The following is a 19,248-nucleotide window of genomic DNA, read 5'->3' as shown; positions in this document are numbered from 1 at the left end:
CCGTCGTTCTTTCCACTGCGCGAAGCCGGTCGCCCGCAGCGCCAAGCTCCCGCCGCCACTCTGACGCTCCTCGGATGCTCCTACGCCGCTCCTCCGCCTCGAATCGTCGCTCCTCCACCGCTGCACTGCCGCTACTCTGGCGGCTTCATTCGCGTCGTCGTCGTCCCGATTCACCCCCGTCGCCCCTCCGACACTCCTCCACCGCCCCCACGCACAGCCATCGCCGCCCCGATGCTGGCCCGATGCGGTTGTCCCAAATCACGTCGCGCTACCGTCGTCCCCACAACCACCGCCCTGATTCGGCCGCCGCACATTTTTACATCTCCATTTTGCATCATCTATTGGAGTGCATGTTTACATCTTCAATATACATCATATATTAGAGTTGCCTCTTTTCTGAAGACATAAAAAGCACCTTTTGGTGATGTAAATTTTTACATCTCCTGTTTTACATCTTCAAATTTGCATCTTCTGATGGAGATGCTCTAATTAGGTTCTTTAAATTAATTAGTCTCTTTGATTGATTCAAACAAACTATATCAACGTGTTTGGCAATATTTGGGAAGGGAAGTGTGAGTTTAAAATAGGAAGTTGTATTGAGATTAGACATGGGGTGAGTCATTTTATTTTCAATCTCTGTTTGACACATGATAGGAATTATATGGGAGAATTTGAAGAGAAATCGTATTCCCTTGTTTGGTTCAAGGGAATTGATCAGGGCTAGACAAGGGAAACTAACGAAAAATTATGATAAAGGGTTAAGATTCCTGTCAATAAAACGGTGGGAGTTGAAGTCTCAAGTCCTATAACTATTCCCTTATGAATTCCCATTTCCACTAACCAAACAATAGATTTGAAGTCTCGTATCCTTTAATTTTCGTTCCCTAAGTTCTAATTACCCCCAACCAAACACACCTTATAGGATTTTTGGAGAATTGAAATCCTTATAATTTTTTCCCTATGTTGGTCCTTTAATTCTTAGGATTGGATTTCATTAAAAAATCCTATTCTTTTGTATTATATTTCATAGGAAATCTAACATCCGCTACAATATTTCTTACAATTTTTTTTTGCGTGGCATCAAACACTCCTTGCTAATTCTATTGAATTTAAGTGATATGACACTCCAATCCTATATGTTCCTATTTTTGTATTTTTAGAATCTTGCGAAGCAAAGAGGCCCTAGACTTAGTCAGAATTGAACCCTCGACTCTTAATCTATGTCTACTAGTACTAGTAAAATGTCTTTGGGTTCGAACTTAGAGTAGCTCGGATGGTTAGGTTTCTTGTGGTAGAACAAATCTATCAAAGTTCAAGTCCTAGGCTTGCATTGGTGGTCGCATTTTCTTGAATTTATTTCGAACCTTCCGGCAATATACATTCAGTGAGAGGAGACGTTTCCGTCGACTAGGAAAACATCTATGGCGACTTCGTTGGCTCAATGCTTGAGCGCCAATATCCGAACAAAAATTTGTTAATATCCGAACAAAAATTTGTTCTCCACACGTTCACTACAGCCAGATTTTGACGCGACCCGGTTAGCTGATTTCCTTGAAAACATATCATAAAAAGGTAATTGACGAAATAGGGTTTTCCCCCTCTTCACATATAAAGCAACCATCACTACAATATTCGAGCAAGAAGATACAAACGCACTCCACAACGGCACTCAACGCACACGCCCAAAGCGAGGTACAAAGGTGCCGAGCACCTAAACACCACCCCAACGACGACCAAGCACCATAATGATAAGCCGAAGACCACCATGAAGATGAGCAATCTGTTCGGAAACATTGCATGGAAAAAAATTCTACGCACACACAATGATCTATCCATGGAGATGCATAGCAACGAAGGAGAGAGTGTGTCTACTGTTGGGGAACGTTGCATGGGAAACAAAAAAAATCCCTACGCTCATCGAGATCCCGTAACATCCCAAATTTTCAATTTGGAATGTTATACATTAGGTCATCATTGCATATCATATTTTAATGCATCTTGGTTGATCCTAGAAATTCTAAGAAACTCAAGGACCCACGAAGAGAGTTGGGGATTTCGTTATTTTCATTTTTGAGTTTCCTAAAATTTTGAAAAGAGGATCATTTGGTTTTAATCATTTTTCTCTTCAAATATTTCTAATATGAAAATAAAAGAGAGGAGATGAAATGAATTCTCCAAATAAAAGAAATATTCGAGGAAAAATATTAAAATCAAATAAGAATTTTATTTGGAGTTTTATTGCTATTTTATTTGAATTAGGAAAAAAATATGTTTTTCAAAATTGCATTAGAGGCCCAAATAAATGTTCACTTTGTCCGCAATATTATTAGAGGACCGTGAAAATTTATTTCAGGATTTTTGGACTCCATTTAGTATTTCTTTTATTAGTTTTTCCGCGTCAGGATTTATTTAAAAAAAAGTTGAACGGACTTACCTGGCCGTGTACGACCTGGACACTACACCCAGCCGGTCCTTTAAAAGCCGCGGCCCGACCCCCGCCGCCAGCCCACCCCACCGCCCGAGCCCTAGCCCCGCCGCCGCCGTGCCGCCGCCGCCCGTCGCCACCGCCGCGCCGCCGCCTCATTCCGCGAGCCGCCGTCGCCGCAACACCGCCGCCCGTCGCCGCCGCCGCCTCATTCCGCGAGCCGCCGCCGCCGCAACGCCGCCGCCCGTCGCCGCCGCCGACCCCGCCCGCCTCGCCGGAGCCGCCCGCCGCCGCCGGAGTCGCCCTCCGCCGTTGATCCCGCCGCTGCCGGAGTCGCCCGCCGCTGCCGATCCTGCCGCTGCCGAGGTAGCCGCAACCGCAGACTCGGTTTTCTCGAGAAAACCGTCGGTTTTTTTTTGAAACCCTGGATCTAGTCTTTTTCAGATCGGTTTGGTTTTTTCGGTTTAGTTAAATAGCGGACATCCGTCCGTACGTTTGTTTTAACGAACATTGTTCGTCAGTTAGCCGCAGACAGCAAATGTTCGTTCATTAGCCTGATCGTCTCGTTTTATTTTCTAGGGTTTTTTCCGTGATTATTTTCGATCGCGATTTCTGCCCCGATATTCGTTTTAGTTTATCTTTTCGCTCGTTTATCCGAATCAGGTGAAACAAGCGCCTAAATCTTCTTCTCGAAGCCCTCTTTCTGTTTAACCAACTTGAACAAGATTTTGGTACTGTAAAATTTGACTTTAGCCCAGATTAGTAAGTGAATCTTGTTTCTTTCGTAGTTTGAGTTTCGTTGCTCCGTTTGATTTGATTCTTTTTGCAAACCGGAGTTCTTCAGTTGAACTTTCTGGTTAGATCTTCTTATTTGAGTTTTACCCGTGCTTCTCGTTGAGTGCTTATGTATGTTATTATTTGGTTGCGATAGGATTCCCAGAGTGCGAAGCGTGCTACTACGAGTCTCTGGGTTTTGCGGATCATCAGCAAGGCAAGTAACACTTTGATCATACCCTTATCACCCAGTTTTTATGCATTAGTCTCAATCCTCAAACATTGCATGGTTAGGATCTGATTTTAACATGTGGGTTTGGGAAGTAGATGATGAGGTAGAACCTATTGCCTTTATTTATCAAACCTTTGGGAGTTACTTCTACGTTATGCTCAGGATTGCTATGTTATGCTAGTAGACGTGGATTGGGTGAGTGTATCCATGACAGATGTGAGTATTGTTAATTAATGGTTAGCTTAAGGTGGCTACTTAAATACACATCTGGGTGGATTGGTTGAGGCACCCTGGAGTACGCAGTGGTTGTCAGGGCACCTGGAGAATCCAGTGTTGTCCTAGGATATCCCGGAGTACCCATGTGATCATCATACGGTTCGCCACCCAGGCTCAAAGGGATCCATAAGATTATTCATGCTAGAAACTTCCGTGTGCAGCCACAAGCCTATGGGCTCTGGCATAGTTGTATAAGTTGCGTGAGCTCTTGAAGAGGTAGACTAGCAGATGTAGTGGGTTGTAGGTGGTACTATCTACCCAGAGTAGAGAGTTAATGCTTCAGAAACGCTATGTCTCGATCCTCCGATCATGGATGTGTTCGAGTCTTGTGGGGAAAAGTGCGCAAACCTCTGTAGAGTGTATAAACTAATCATGGTTAGCCGTGTCCCCAGTATTGGACATCTTGAGTATCTGGTTCTTGGATTATCATGTTGATCTCATCACTCTAAATTAATTTGATTGGGTTTAATGGATGATGCTTAATTGGGATTGAGTTAGAGGAACCTTCTCAATGTTTCACAACCACCATGTAGTTAAATAAAATTTATTCCTTTGTTGTAGGGAAAAATTGGCTTTATGCAAAACTGTAACCATAGAGCTTTCCACCAGCCATATATGCATGTAGTGATCGTATTTATTCTATTCATTACTCTATGTGTTATATTGCCAGCATATTCCATGTGCTGACCCGTTTCGGGCTACAACATATCATGTTGCAGACTTTTCAGACAACGAGTAAGGTGCCATAGGTCGTTGTCGTTCACTCAGCTATGTCGTTGGAGTTGATGGACTCACTTTATCTTCCAAGCCTTTCGTTGTTATCGTTTTTAGATGGCCTTAAGCCATATTATTGTAATAAGTTCTCTTTTGAGACATTCGATGTAATGGGTGTGTGATTGAAACTCTGTTATAAATCCTCAAGTACTGTGCATGTCAGCATTTCCGATCCAGGGATGACACTGATGCACAGAGACTAGACTATTTGAGGTCTGGTCGCTACAAGATGGTATCAGAGCACATGCTGACTATAGGACATGACCACTAAGCTAAACCCATAGGTCACTCCTCTCTACTCATTTATGACTCCTATCCCTTTTCTACTCTATAGGATGGCGGACTCAAGGAACAAGTTTACACAACCGGATGAAGACACTCCTTTTGGACGACACTTGAAGGAAGTTACTAGGTACCTGAACATTGGAATACCAAGCTTCACTGGGACCTACATCGCCACTTTACCAGAAGAGGAGCGTTGGATGATTCAAGTTCAAGTTCCATGAAGGACGTTCATGCCAGTCACTGAGCCCATAGAGTTTTCCTTTGATGCACCAACCTGGAGTCTAGGAAAGAGCATGCCAGCCCACATCACCATGGGACGCATTGGAGAAGTTTACCACAAGGATCTCAAGGATACTATTTACCAAATTTGTGGGCATCAAGATGAGCAATGGGAGATGATCAACACCAGGAGGGATAGGTCCATTGCAACTTTCATCCATGAGTTAAACCAACACATTCGTCACCAGGAGAACCAGATGTGCGCAGGCATGATAGATCTGAAGAAGGCAATGACTAGGATCACGAAGCTGGAGGAAGAACTCAAGTCTACACGCGATGGATATGAGGAGGAAATGACGATACTCATGGAGAAGAATGACGATCTGACAAGGAAGCTAGGAGTATTCATGGGAGACCCCGCGCCAGGAGGAGATGACGTTGATTCCAAGGACATTTGTTCGGAGGAGTACATCATCATCGACGACACCGACTTAGACCCCGACGATAGCGATGATGACTATGTTGATGAAGCTGGAGTGGATATCATGGAGTCTTCTATCGATTAAAACTTCTAGTGGACCACCATATCAGTAGTAGTATTTTCCCATGTATATAGTATAGTCCGAGCACTTCTGTAACGATAGTTAAACCGATTGTATGCCCTTGTCTGAATTGATTGAAGTGATATGATTGTGTTTGTCTCATGTGCATATGGGTAGCGTTTTCCCTTAGACCTCATTCTATTCTGTTTTCTCACCTTTTCTATACCCATCAGATGCCTCCGAGACGTGACAATGGATTTGCTTTTCCACCGGAGCTCACTCAGTTGATCCAGCAGCAAAATACCCTGATGCAGCTACTAGTTCAAAATTAGAACCAAGGGAACACCAACAACAATAACCACCAGCACCACCTGTTGATCACTTAGCCCGTTTCCTAAGGCTGAATCCATTGGTGTTTTCTAGTAGCACCGAGCCGATTGTTGCAGATGATTGACTCCGCAAGATTGGAAGGGAGCTGACCACTGCAGGATGCACAGATGCGGAGAGAGTGCGTTTTGCCGCACATCAGCTTGATGGACCCGCAACATCATGGTGGGAGAATTTCACTGCCACTTACCCCATTGACACTGTTACATGGGACCAGTTTCAGCATGCTTTCCGCACTGCCCATGTTTCAGCAGGAGCTATGAACATGAAGAAGTGCGAGTTTCGCAACTTGCACCAAGGAGGACGCACGGTGGGCTAGTATGTGGATGAGTTTAGTAAGTTAGCATGTTATGCCTCGGATGACGTCGCTACGGATGCTGCTAAGCAGCAGAAGTTTCTGGAAGGACTGAATGATGAGCTGAGCATGCAGTTGATGGTGGCAACCTTCAACAACTACCAGGTGTTGGTAGACAGAGCTCTTATGATTGAAGGGAAGCAGCAGCAGATAGACAACCGCAAGAGGAAGTATGGACAAGGGAAGTAGAATTCAGGAGCTCAACAGAGGCCTCATTTTACCTCGAACTCGGGAGGGCATATTCACCATAACCATGGAGGCCATAACTCCAATGGAGGAAGTTCGCATAATCATAGTGGCCCCAAGAATGGGAATGGGAATGGAGGAAGCAACGGCCTGAACCGTTCCAACCCAGCAACACCCGTCAAGAAGGATCTAAGTCACACTACTTGTTTCAAGTGCGGGAAGAATGGACATTACACCACGAAGTGTTCTGAAGCAAAGAATGGAAATGGCAATGGAAGCTCTGGGAAGAAGCCCAACCCTTTTAATAGGGGACAAGTGAAGCACGTTAGCATGGAGGAGGTTGAAGCACAGCCAGATGCAGTTATAGGTAAGTTTTTGGTTAAGTCATTTACTGCAATCGTTCTTTTTGATACTGGTGCATCGCATTCATACATATCAAGGGGATTTGTGGATAAGTATAACTTGCCAACACAAGCCCTTAGGTCACCCATGTTAGTAACCTCGCCAGGAGCAGAGTATATGGCCAACCTATGGTGTGATCGGTTACCATTAAGGATTGGTAACTATGTGTTCCCCTCAGACCTAATAGTATTGGAGTCACAAGGACTGGATATAATATTAGGCATGGATTGGTTATCAAAGTATGGAGGGAACACTGACTGCGCCAGCAAGTCGATTATGCTCACCACCCCAGAAGGAAGAAGGATTAAGTATGTATCCCGGCATGTGCCAAAGAGGACTGCTACGTCTTGAGCTTGCGTTGGTTTTCCTTGAAGAGGGAAGGGTGATGCAGCAAAGTAGTGTAAGTATTTCCCTCAGTTTTTGAGAACCAAGGTATCAATCCAGTAGGAGGCTCCTTAAAAGTCCCAGCACCTACACAAACAAACAAGAACCTCGCAACCAACGCAATAAAGGGGTTGTCAATCCCTTCATGACCACTTGCGAAAGTGAGATCTGATAGAGATAATATGATAAGATAAATATTTTTGGTATTTTTATGATATAGATTGGAAAAGTAAAGATGCAAATAAAAGTAGATTGAAAACTTATATGATAAAAGATAGACCCGGGGGCCATAGGTTTCACTAGTGGCTTCTCTCAAGATAGCATAAATATTATGGTGGGTGATCAAATTACTATCGAGAAATTGATAGAAAAGCGAATAGTTCTGAGATTATCTAGGCATGATCATGTATATAGGCATCACGTCCGTGACAAGTAGACCGACTCCTGCCTACATCTACTACTATTACTCCACACATTGACCGCTATCCAGCATGCATTTAGAGTATTAAGTTCATAAAGAACAGAGTAACGCATTAAGAAAGATGACATGATGTAGAGGGATAAACTCATGCAATATGAAATAAACCCCATCTTTTTATCCTCGATGGCAACAATACAATACGTGCCTTGCTGCCCCTGCTGTCACTAGGAAAGGACACTGCAAGATTGCATCCAAAGCTAAGCACTTCTCCCATTGAAAGAAAGATCAATCTAGTAGGCCAAACCAAACTGATAATTCGAAGAGACTTGCAAAGATAATTTAACCACACATTGATGAGGACATCAATACCATTGTTACACCCACAGCCCCTGTTGCTATACATACTGGACCAATTACTAGAGCTCGCGCACGCCAACTAAATTACCAGGTACTTTTGTTTCTTGGTAATGATTCTAATGTTCATGAGAATATGATGCTGCCTAAATTGGATACATTTATTGTGCTTACAAATGAAGGGCCTAGCTTGGAGAAGGATGAACATTGGAGCAAGAACAAGCATGGAGATGATGGCATGCGCAAGGGGAACAAGAACGGAGTTACAAGTGATGATTTCAGGACTTTGAAGCCACCATAATGGGTGCATGAAGCCTTGGACGAAATATACAAGATGCCACTTCATAAATTTCGTCCCGAGGCTATTCTAGGTGTTGCGTCACCTTATTATTGGGCCAGGCCCATGTATTTTCGAAATACATAAGTATAGGCTATTTTTAGAGTCCGTATGTGTGGGGAAACAAGAGATAGGGTTGATTTCGGACCCCTCCACCAAGGGCCATGAAATCCCCCCCCCCCTCTTCCTCCATATTTATACCCCTTAGGGCATCGTTTAGACTTTGGGTTTTGTTTAGATTAAAAGTTCGCCATAGCTGCAACTTCGCGTACTTCGTTTGTGTTCAACGACCAGACAAAGGCGTCACAGAACCCCACCTTGATCAATAAAGCTTTCATCTTATATTCGCAATATCTAGATTGCAATCTCAGTTTCTTGCTTTTTCTTCGTTTGCTCGCAGGAAACAGACCCTCGTGGTCAGGTTGATCTTGCTCCGGCGTGGTCAATAACCTCTCGGAGTTGGTTTAGCGATTGCTAAGGCGCGACGTCCTCGCACGTTCGTAGTCGGATCATCAAAGTTGACTTCCACCAAAGCAAAATCCATCATCTCATCGAAAGACGGGACACCTTTGCCTCTATCAAGTGGTATTAGATTTCCAGGTTACTCGGTGAGATTTTACAGTTTTCGTAGTTTAGATCGAGTATGTTCTTCATACCTATAGTCCACGAAAAAGCCACAAAAAAATTAGGGTTAGTTCATCTTATCTGAACCAATCCGAGCCTTTGCATAATCTTTTCTATATTTGCTTTGTTGAATTTGCGGTTGCATCGTCGTGTCAAGTTGCTGGTCCTAGCGTCTAGTACTTTAGAGTTTCGAGTTCTGTTCATAAGTTGTCACGTCGCCGCTGCACCATCGTCATCACCGCTGCCATATACCACCATCGTCATCACCGCTGCCATATACCACCATCATCATCGCCGTTACCATATACCACATATCCCCGCCATCACGCTAATCTGAGTCCACCTCCATCAAAGATTCGCCACCAGTTCGTGTTCCATCGCCCTGCAAATATCCGCCACCAGTCCGAGTTTCCACCAGATTCATCTCGGCCACGAGTCCTAGTCCGAGTCCAGTAATTGTTGCTTTGTTCTCGATTTCCAGATCACGCAATACTCCGAGTCGTGACAGAGTAGGACTCCCCAACTTCCGAACCATCTGCAGAAGAAAAATAGTTCCAGTTTCAAAAAAAAAACTAAGTCTGGAAAATTCTGGCTAGGCAGTTTTTAGGACATTTGTAGACTTTTTCGGGAAAAAAAATTGTTGCGGAGGAAAAAAAAGAGGAAAAAAAAGTGCAAAAAAAGTGAAAAAAAAAAGAAAAAAAAATTCAGAGTGTGCTCCTCCCTTGTTTACGTGCAGCGCCGTGATTTTGTTAGTGTTCTAGGCTCGCGTCTCTAGCACAGTCTAGCCTAGGACCAGCACAGTACCGTAGTTGAGCGTTTATTCAACTTTGCATCTCTGAATTGATTATTGCTGACCCTTTTTGCTACCATATTATAAGCCTTCCCAGCTCCACATACATCTACATCGTGCGTTTGACTCTCCCTGGTAATCGCTCTATCCAAGCTTTGAGAGTTTTGACTACAATGGTTGCCGATCACCGCCTGCTGTTGGGTAAGAACTAGTAAGAATTTGAGATTTGCTTGACGGATTTGTGACACCCACCACCACCTCTTGTTAGTAGTCTGTAGGATCATATTCTTGTGTGTTTCTATTGCTGCTAACCATGCCAGGATCACAAGCCGACGAGACTGACCGGGAGAACATGACGAATAAGGAGTTGCATGATAAATTTCAGCAAATGATGAGTGGACAGGTGCAAGATGTGCCAAACAGATTTGAAGATGCCATAGAGAAGATAGATGGCATGGAGAAGATGTTCGAAACAAAGCTCGATAACAAGTTTAATGAACTGCTCGCGCGTCTTCCACCACCACCACCCGCTGCACCTAACGCACCTCTACAACAACAACAACGACGACGACTACCTCCACGTCGCGAAACAGCCCTCCACCGAGCGAGCCGTGTCCCTCTTGCGTTTGGCCAAACTGTTCGTGCTGCTGTTGATACTTCTGTGGCTCCTGCTGCTGATGCGGAGGAGGATGATTATGTGGGAGATTACGAGGATGAGGTTGATCAAAATCAGAACTACGTGCAACCACCTGCACCACAACCACCAGGTCGTCCACATGCAAATAATCATAATGGTAGGGCTCTCCCTCAGGTACAAGATCATGACCATCTTCCTAAACTGAAATTGAATATTCCACCATTTGAGGGTAGATATGTTCCTGATATATATCTTACTTGGGAGTTAGAAACTGAACAACGATTTACATGTTTACAATATCGTGAGGAGAGACGGGTTGCCGCTGCTGTTTGTGCTTTCACTAGTTTTGCATGTGTATGGTGGTCTGAACATTGTAGATTATATCCTATTCCAACTACTTGGCTGCTTTGAAAACTGCTATGCATACTCGTTGGGTTCCACCATATTATCAATGTGAATTGCTTCAAAAATTGCAGCGCTTAAGACAAGGGAAAAATTCTGTAGAAGAATATTATCAGGAATTACAAACTGGCATGATTATATGTGGTATTGTTGAGGAGAATGAAGCTATGCTTGCACGTTTTATGGGTGGATTGAATAGAGAGATTCAGACCATTCTAGAGTATAAGGAGTATACTAATATCACTCGTTTATTCCATCTTGCTTGTAAAGCCAAACGTGAAGTGCAGGACCGACAAGCATTGGCGCAAACTAACTTTTCTGCAGGCCGACCTTCATCATGGACACCGCGTGCATCTTCTACTTCAACTGCACCAACACCTCCATCAGGTGCCACCTCCAGCCGTGATACAAGAAAGCAGGCACAACCACCATTATCTGCCAAGAGCGCGCCTGCCGGGCCTCCACAGAGTTCTTCTTCTTACATGGCATCAACAGGGCACACAAGTGATATTATTTGTCGTCGTTGTAAGGGAAGAGGTCATTATGCGAGAGAATACAAATCTCAGCGTGTGATGATTGCTACTGAGGATGGTGGGTATGAGTCCGCTAGTGACTATGATGAGGAGACTTTGGCTCTTATTACACGTGAAGAACATGGTGGAGATGATTCTGATCATGAGACGCAATACATGGCTCCTGAAGACGCTGACAGGTATGAATGTTTAGTTGCGCAACATGTTTTAAGTGTGCAGGTCACACAAGCTGAGCAAAATCAGAGGCACAATTTGTTCCATACAAAGGGAGTTGTGAAGGAACGTTCTGTGCGCGTCATCATAGACGGAGGGAGCTGCAACAACTTGGCTAGCATGGAGATGGTGGAGAAGCTATCTCTCACCACAAGACCACATCCACATCCTTACTACATCCAATGGTTCAACAACAGCGCCAAGGTTAAGGTTACACGTACTGTTCGTGTGCATTTTAGTATCTCTACATATGTTGATTATGTTGATTGTGATGTGGTACCTATGCAAGCATGTTCCTTATTACTTGGTCGACCATGGCAATTTGATAAAAAATATGTACACCGTGGTAGAAACAATCAGTATACTCTTGTTCATAAGGATAAAAATATTACTTTGCTTCCTATGACTCCTGAGTCCATTTTGAAAGATGATATTAATAGAGCTAATAAAGCAAAACAGGGGAAAAATAAGAGTGAAAATCAGATTATGGCAAAAGAATTTGAGCAACAAATGAAGCCTAATTGTAACCCATCTAGTGTTGCTTCTGAAATTAAATTGAAAAGTGCATGTTTACTTGCCATTAAATCTAATATTGATGAGCTAGATTTCAGCAAATCTGTTTGCTATGCTTTTGTGTGCAAAAGGCATTATTTTCATCCGAGGACGTGCCTTCCTCTTTGCCTCCTGCTATCACTAACATTTTGCAGGAGTTCGCTGACGTCTTTCCACAAGACGTGCCACCGGGATTACCTCCCATTCGAGGGATTGAGCATCAGATTGACTTAATTCCCGGTGCATCATTACCCAACCGTGCACCATACCGTACCAATCTAGAGGAGACAAAGGAGATTATGCGTCAAGTACAAGAGCTGCTCGACAAAGGTTATATACGCGAATCCCTTAGTCCTTGTGCTGTTCCTATTATTCTAGTGCCGAAAAAGGATGGTACATCACATATGTGTGTTGATTGTAGAGGCATTAATAATATTACTATTCGTTATCGTCATCCTATTCCTAGGCTAGATGATATGCTTGATGAATTGAGTGGCTCTACAATATTCTCCAAAGTTGATTTGCGTAGTGGATACCATCAAATTCGTATGAAACTGGGAGATGAATGGAAAACCGCATTTAAAACTAAGTTTGGATTATATGAGTGGTTAGTCATGCCTTTTGGGTTAACTAATGCACCTAGTACTTTCATGAGATTAATGAATGAATTTTTACGTGCTTTCATTGGACGATTTATGGTAGTTTACTTTGATGACGTATTGCTTTATAGCAGATCTTTGGAAGAACATTTGGAACATCTATGTGCTGTTTTTATTGCTCTACATGATGCACATTTGTTTGGTAACCTTGGGAAGTGCACCTTTTGCACCGACCGAGTATCTTTTCTTGGCTATGTTGTTACTCCACAGGGAATTGAAGTTGACAAAGCCAAGATTGAAGCTATTGAGAGTTGGCCGCAGCCCAAAACGGTCACACAAGTCAGGAGTTTTCTTGGCCTCACTGGATTCTATAGGCGTTTTGTGAGAGATTTCAGCACCATTGCTGCACCTCTCAACGAGCTTACAAAGAAGGATGTGCCTTTTTTTTGGGGTACCGCACAGGAAGAAGCCTTCACGGTATTGAAAGATAAGTTGACACATGCTCCTTTACTCCAACTTCCTGATTTTAATAAGACTTTTGAGCTTGAATGTGATGCTAGTGGAATTGGATTAGGAGGTGCGTTATTACAAGATGGCAAACCTGTTGCATAGTTTTCTGAAAAATTGAGTGGGCCTAGTCTGAATTATTCTACTTATGATAAAGAATTATATGCTCTTGTTCGGACTTTAGAAACATGGCAACATTATTTATGGCCCAAAGAATTTGTTATACATTCTGATCATGAATCTTTGAAACATATTAAAAGTCAAGCTAAACTGAATCGTAGACATGCTAAATGGGTTGAATTCATTGAGACTTTCCCTTATGTCATTAAACACAAGAAGGGTAAAGAAAATGTTATTGATGATGCATTGTCTCATCGCTATACTATGTATTCACAACTTGACTTCAAAATATTTGGTTTGGAGACCATCAAAGATCAATATGTGCATGATACTGATTTTAAAGATGTATTGCAGAATTGTAAAGAAGGAAGAACATGGAACAAGTTCGTCGTTAATGATGGATTTGTGTTCCGTGCTAACAAGCTATGCATTCCAGCTAGCTCTGTTCATCTTTTGTTGTTGCAGGAGGCGCATGGAAGAGGACTAATGGGACACTTTGGCGTGAAGAAGACGGAGGACGTACTTGCTACATATTTCTTTTGGCCAAAGATGAGACGGGATGTTGAGCGTTTTATTGCTCACTGCACTACATGTCAAAAAGCTAAGTCACGACTCAATCCTCATGGTTTATATATGCCTTTGCCTATACCTAGCGTTCCTTGGGAGGATATATCTGTGGACTTTGTTTTAGGTTTACCTAGAACAAAGAAGGGGAGGGATAGCATATTTGTTGTCGTGGATAGATTCTCGAAAATGGCACACTTTATACCATGTCATAAAAGCGATGATGCTGTTAATGTTGTTGATTTGTTCTTTCGTGAAATTATTCGCTTGCATGGTGTGCCAAATACTATTGTTTCAGATCATGATACTAAATTTCTTAGCCACTTTTGGAGATGTTTATGGGCTAAGTTGGGGACTAAACTACTTTTTAGTACTACTTGTCACCCACAAACTGATGGACAAACTGAAGTAGTCAATAGAACAGTGTCTACTATGCTTAGGGCTGTTTTGAAGAATAATAAGAAAATGTGGGAGGAATGCTTGCCTCATATTGAATTTGCTTATAATCGTTCATTGCGTTCTACTACTAAGATGTGCCCTTTTGAAGTTGTGTATGGTTTCCTACCTCGTGCACCTATTGATTTGTTGCCTCTTCCATCTTCGAAGAAGGTTAATTTTGATGCTAAACAACGTGCTGAATTGATTTTAAAAATGCATGAGTTAACTAAGGAAAACATTGAACGTATGAATGCTAAATATAAACTTGCTGGAGATAAGAGTAGAAAACATGTTGTGTTTGCACCTGGAGATCTTGTTTGGTTACATTTGCGTAAGGATAGATTTCCTGATTTGTGCAAATAAAAGCTAATGCCACGTGCTGATGGTCCCTTTAAGGTGTTGGAGAAAATAAATGATAATGCATATAAACTTGAGCTGCCTGCAGATTTTGGGGTTAGTCCCACTTTTAACATTGCAAATTTGAAGCCTTATTTGGGTGAGGAAGATGAACTTCCGCCGAGGATGACTTCATTTCAAGAAGGGGAGGATGATGAGGACATCAATACCATTGTTACACCCACAGCCCCTGCTGCTATACATACTGGACCAATTACTAGAGCTCGCGCACGCCAACTAAATTACCAGGTACTTTCGTTTCTTGGTAATGATTTTAATGTTCATGAGAATATGATGCTACCTAAATTGGATACATTTGTTTTGATTACAAATGAAGGGCCTAGCTTGGAGAAGGATGAACATTGGAGCAAGAACAAGCATGGAGATGATGGCATGTGCAAGGGGAACAAGAACAGAGTTACAAGTGATGATTTCAGGACTTTGAAGCCACCATAATGGGTGCATGAAGCCTTGGACGAAATATACAAGATGCCACTTCATAAATTTCGTCCCGAGGCTATTCTAGGTGCCGCGTCACCTTATTATTGGGCCAGGCCCATGTATTTTCGAAATACATAAGTATAGGCTATTTTTAGAGTCCGTATGTGTGGGGAAACAAGAGATAGGGTTGATTTCGGACCTCCACCAAGGGCCACGAAATTCCCCCCCCCTCTTCCTCCATATATACAGCCTTAGGGCATCGTTTAGACTTTGGGTTTTGTTTTGATTAAAAGTTCGCCAGAGCTGCAACTTCGCATACTTCGTTTGTGTTCAACGACCAGACAAAGGCGTCACAGAACCCCACCTTGATCAATAAAGCTTTCATCTTATATTCGCAATATCTAGATTGCAATCTCAGTTTCTTGCTTGTTCTTCGTTTGCTCGCAGGAAACAGACCCTCGTGGTCAGGTTGATCATGCTCCGGCATGGTCAATAACCTCTCGGAGTTGGTTTAGCGATTGCTAAGGCGCGACGTCCTTGCACGTTCGTAGTCGGATCGTCAAAGTCGACTTCCACCAAAGCGAAATCCATCATCTCATCAAAAGACGGGACACCTTTGCCTGTATCACACATGAAAGAATTCAGAGGAGATTCAAATATTTCTCATAGATAAACTTGATCATAAACCCACAATTCATCGAATCTCGACAAACACACTGCAAAAAGAGTTACATCGAATAGATCTCCAAGAAGATCAAGGAGAACTTTGTATTGAGATTCAAAGAGAGAGATTAAGCCATCTAGCTAATAACTATGGACCCGAAGGTTTGTGGTAAACTACTCACAGCTCATCAGAGAGGCTATGGTGTTGATGTAGAAGCCCTCCATGGTCGATTCCCCCTCCGACGGAGCGCCGACGAAGGCTCCAAGATGGGATCTCGTGGATACAGAAGGTTACGGCGGTGGAAATAGTTTTTCGTGGTCGCTTCTGATGTTTTCGGGTTACATGGGTATATATAGGAGGAAGAAGTATGTCGGTGGATGCCCGAGGGGCCCACGAGACAGGGGGCACGCCCAGCAGGGGGGGCGCACTCCACCCTTGTGGCTGCCTCGATTGTTTCTTGACTTCCACTCCAAGTCCTCTGGATCACGTTTGTTCCAAAAAGATCGCTCCTAAAGGTTTCATTCCGTTTGGACTCTGTTTGATATTCCTTTTCTTCGAAACACAGAAATAGGCAATAAAACAGCAATACGGGCTAGGCCTCCGGTTAGTAGGTTAGTCCCAAAAATGATATAAAAGTGTAAAGTGAAGCCCATAAACATCCAAAACGGGTAATATAATAGCATGGAACAATAAAAAATTATAGATATGTTGGAGACGTATCAACCATCCCCAAGCTTAATTCCTGCTCGTCCTCGAGTAGGTAAATGATAAAAACAGAATTTTTGATGTGGAATGCTACCTAGCATAATTCTCAATGTAATTTTCTTTATTGTGGCATGAGTGTTCAGATCCAAATGATTCAAAATAAAAGTTCATATTGACATAAGAAATAGTAATACTTCAAGCATACTAATCAAAGCAATCATGTCTTCTCAAAATAACATGGCTAAGGAAAGTTCATCCCTACAAAATCATATAGTTAGGCTATGCTTCATTTTCGTCACACAAAAATGCTCCCATCTTGTACACCCCCGATGAAAATCCAAGCAATTGTTTCGTACTTAAATAATCTCAAACTTTTTCAACTTTCACGTAATACATGAGCGTGAGCCATGGATATAGCACTATGGGTGGAATAGAGTATGATGATGGGGATTGTGTGGAGAAGACAAAAAAGGAGAAAATCTCACATTGACGAGGATAATCAATGGGCTATGGAGATGCCCATCAATTGATGTCAACATGAGGAGTAGGGATTGCCATGCAACGGATGCACTAGAGCTATAAATGTATGAAAGCTCAACAAAAGAAACTAGTGGGTGTGCATCCAACTTGCTTGCTCACGAAGACCTAGGGCATTTTGAGGAAGCCCTCGTAGGAATATACAAGCCAAGTTCTATAATGAAAAATTCCCACTAGTATATGAAAGTGACAACATATGAGACTCTCTACATGAAGAACATGGTGCTACTTTGAAGCACAAGTGTGGAAGAAGATAGTAACATTGCCCCCTTTTTTATTTTTTATTTTTTATTTTTTTGGGCCTTCCTTTTTTTTATTTGGCCTTTCTTTTTTTTGGCCTTTCCTTTTTTTATTTGGCCTTTTTTTGGGGGGGGGGACAATGCTCTAATAATGATGATCATCACACTTCTATTTATTTACAACTCATGAATTACAACCCAAAACTAGAACAAGATATGACTCTATATGAATGCCTCCGGCGGTGTACCGGGATGGGCAATGAATCAAGAGTGACATGTATGAAAAATTATGCATGGTGGCTTTGCCACAAATACGATGTCAACTACATGATCATGCAAGGCAATATGGCAATGATGATGCGTGTCATGATGATGAACGGAACGGTGGAAAGTTGCATGGCAATATATCTCGGAATGGCTATGGAAATGCCATAATAGGTAGGTATGGTGGCTATTTTGAGGAAGATATAAGGAGGTTTATGTGTGATAGAGCATATCGTATCACGGGGTTTTGATGCATCGGCGAAGTTTGCACCAACTCTCAAGGTGAGAAAGGGCAATGCACGGTACTGAAGAGGCTAGCAATGATGGAAGGGTGAGAGTGCGTATAATCCATGGACTCAACATTAGTCAAAAAGAACTCATATACTTATTGCAAAAATCTACAAGTCATCAAAAACCAAGCGCTACGCGCATGCTCCTAGGGGGGTAGATTGGTAGGAAAATACCATTGCTCGTCCCCGACCGCCACTCATAAGGATGCACAATCTAAGAACACCTCATGTTTCAAATTTGTTACACAACTTTCACCATACGTGCATGCTACGGGACTTGCTAACTTCAAGACAAGCATTCTTTAAATTCATAATCACCCAACTAGCATGACTCTAATATCACTACCTCCATATCTCAAAACAATTATCAAGTATCAAATTGATCATAGCATCCAATTCACTTCCTATGATAGTTTTATTATACCCAACTTGGATGCTCATCATTCTAGGACCAATTTTATAACCATAGCAAATACCATGCTGTTCTAAGAGACTCTCAAAATAATATAAGTGAAGCATGAGAGACTAACAATTTCTACAAAATTAAGCCACCACCGTTCTCTAAAAGATATAAGTGAAGCACTAGAGCAAAAACTATCTAGCTCAAAAGATATAAGTGAAGCACATAGAGTATTCTAATAAATTCCAATCAAGTGGGTTTCTCCCAAAAGGTGTGTACAACAAGTATGATTGTGGTAAACTAAAAAGCAAAGACTAATATCATAAAAGACGCTCCAAGCAAAACACATATCATGTGGCGAATAAAAATATAGCTCCAAGTAAAGTTACCGATAAACAAAGACGAAAGAGGGGATGCCTTCCGGGGCATCCCCAAGCTTAGGATTTTGGCGATTATTGAATATCTTGGGGTGCCTTGGGCATACCCAATCTTAGTCTCTTGCCACTCCTTATTCCATAGTCCATCAAATCTTTACCCAAAACTTGAAAACTTCACAACACAAAACTCAACAGGAAATCTCATAAGCTCCGTTAGTACAAGAAAGCAAAACCACCACATAAGGTACTGTAATGAACTCATTATTTATTTATTTTGGTGTTAAACCTACTGTATTCCAAGTTCTCTATGGTTCATACCCTTACATACTAGCCATAGATGCATCAAAATAAGCAAACAACACACGAAAAACAGAATCTGTCAAAAACAGAACAGTCTGTAGAAATCTGTAACTCTCGACTACTTCTGGAACTCTAAAAGTCCTACCAAAATAGGAAGTCCTGGGCAATTTGTCTATTGATCTACAGCAAAAATAATCAACCCAAAAGCACGTTTCTATGAATTACTAAAATTATTTTTGTGCGCGCAAAGTTTCTGTTTTTCAGCAGAATCAAATTAATTATCACCATAGGTTATCCTATAGG

The sequence above is a fragment of the Triticum aestivum genome, chromosome 1B, assembly GCF_018294505.1.
Source record: "Triticum aestivum cultivar Chinese Spring chromosome 1B, IWGSC CS RefSeq v2.1, whole genome shotgun sequence".
Lineage (NCBI taxonomy): Eukaryota > Viridiplantae > Streptophyta > Magnoliopsida > Poales > Poaceae > Triticum > Triticum aestivum.
The sequence above is the reverse complement of the archived record's forward strand: the minus strand, read 5'-3'. Positions refer to the sequence as shown.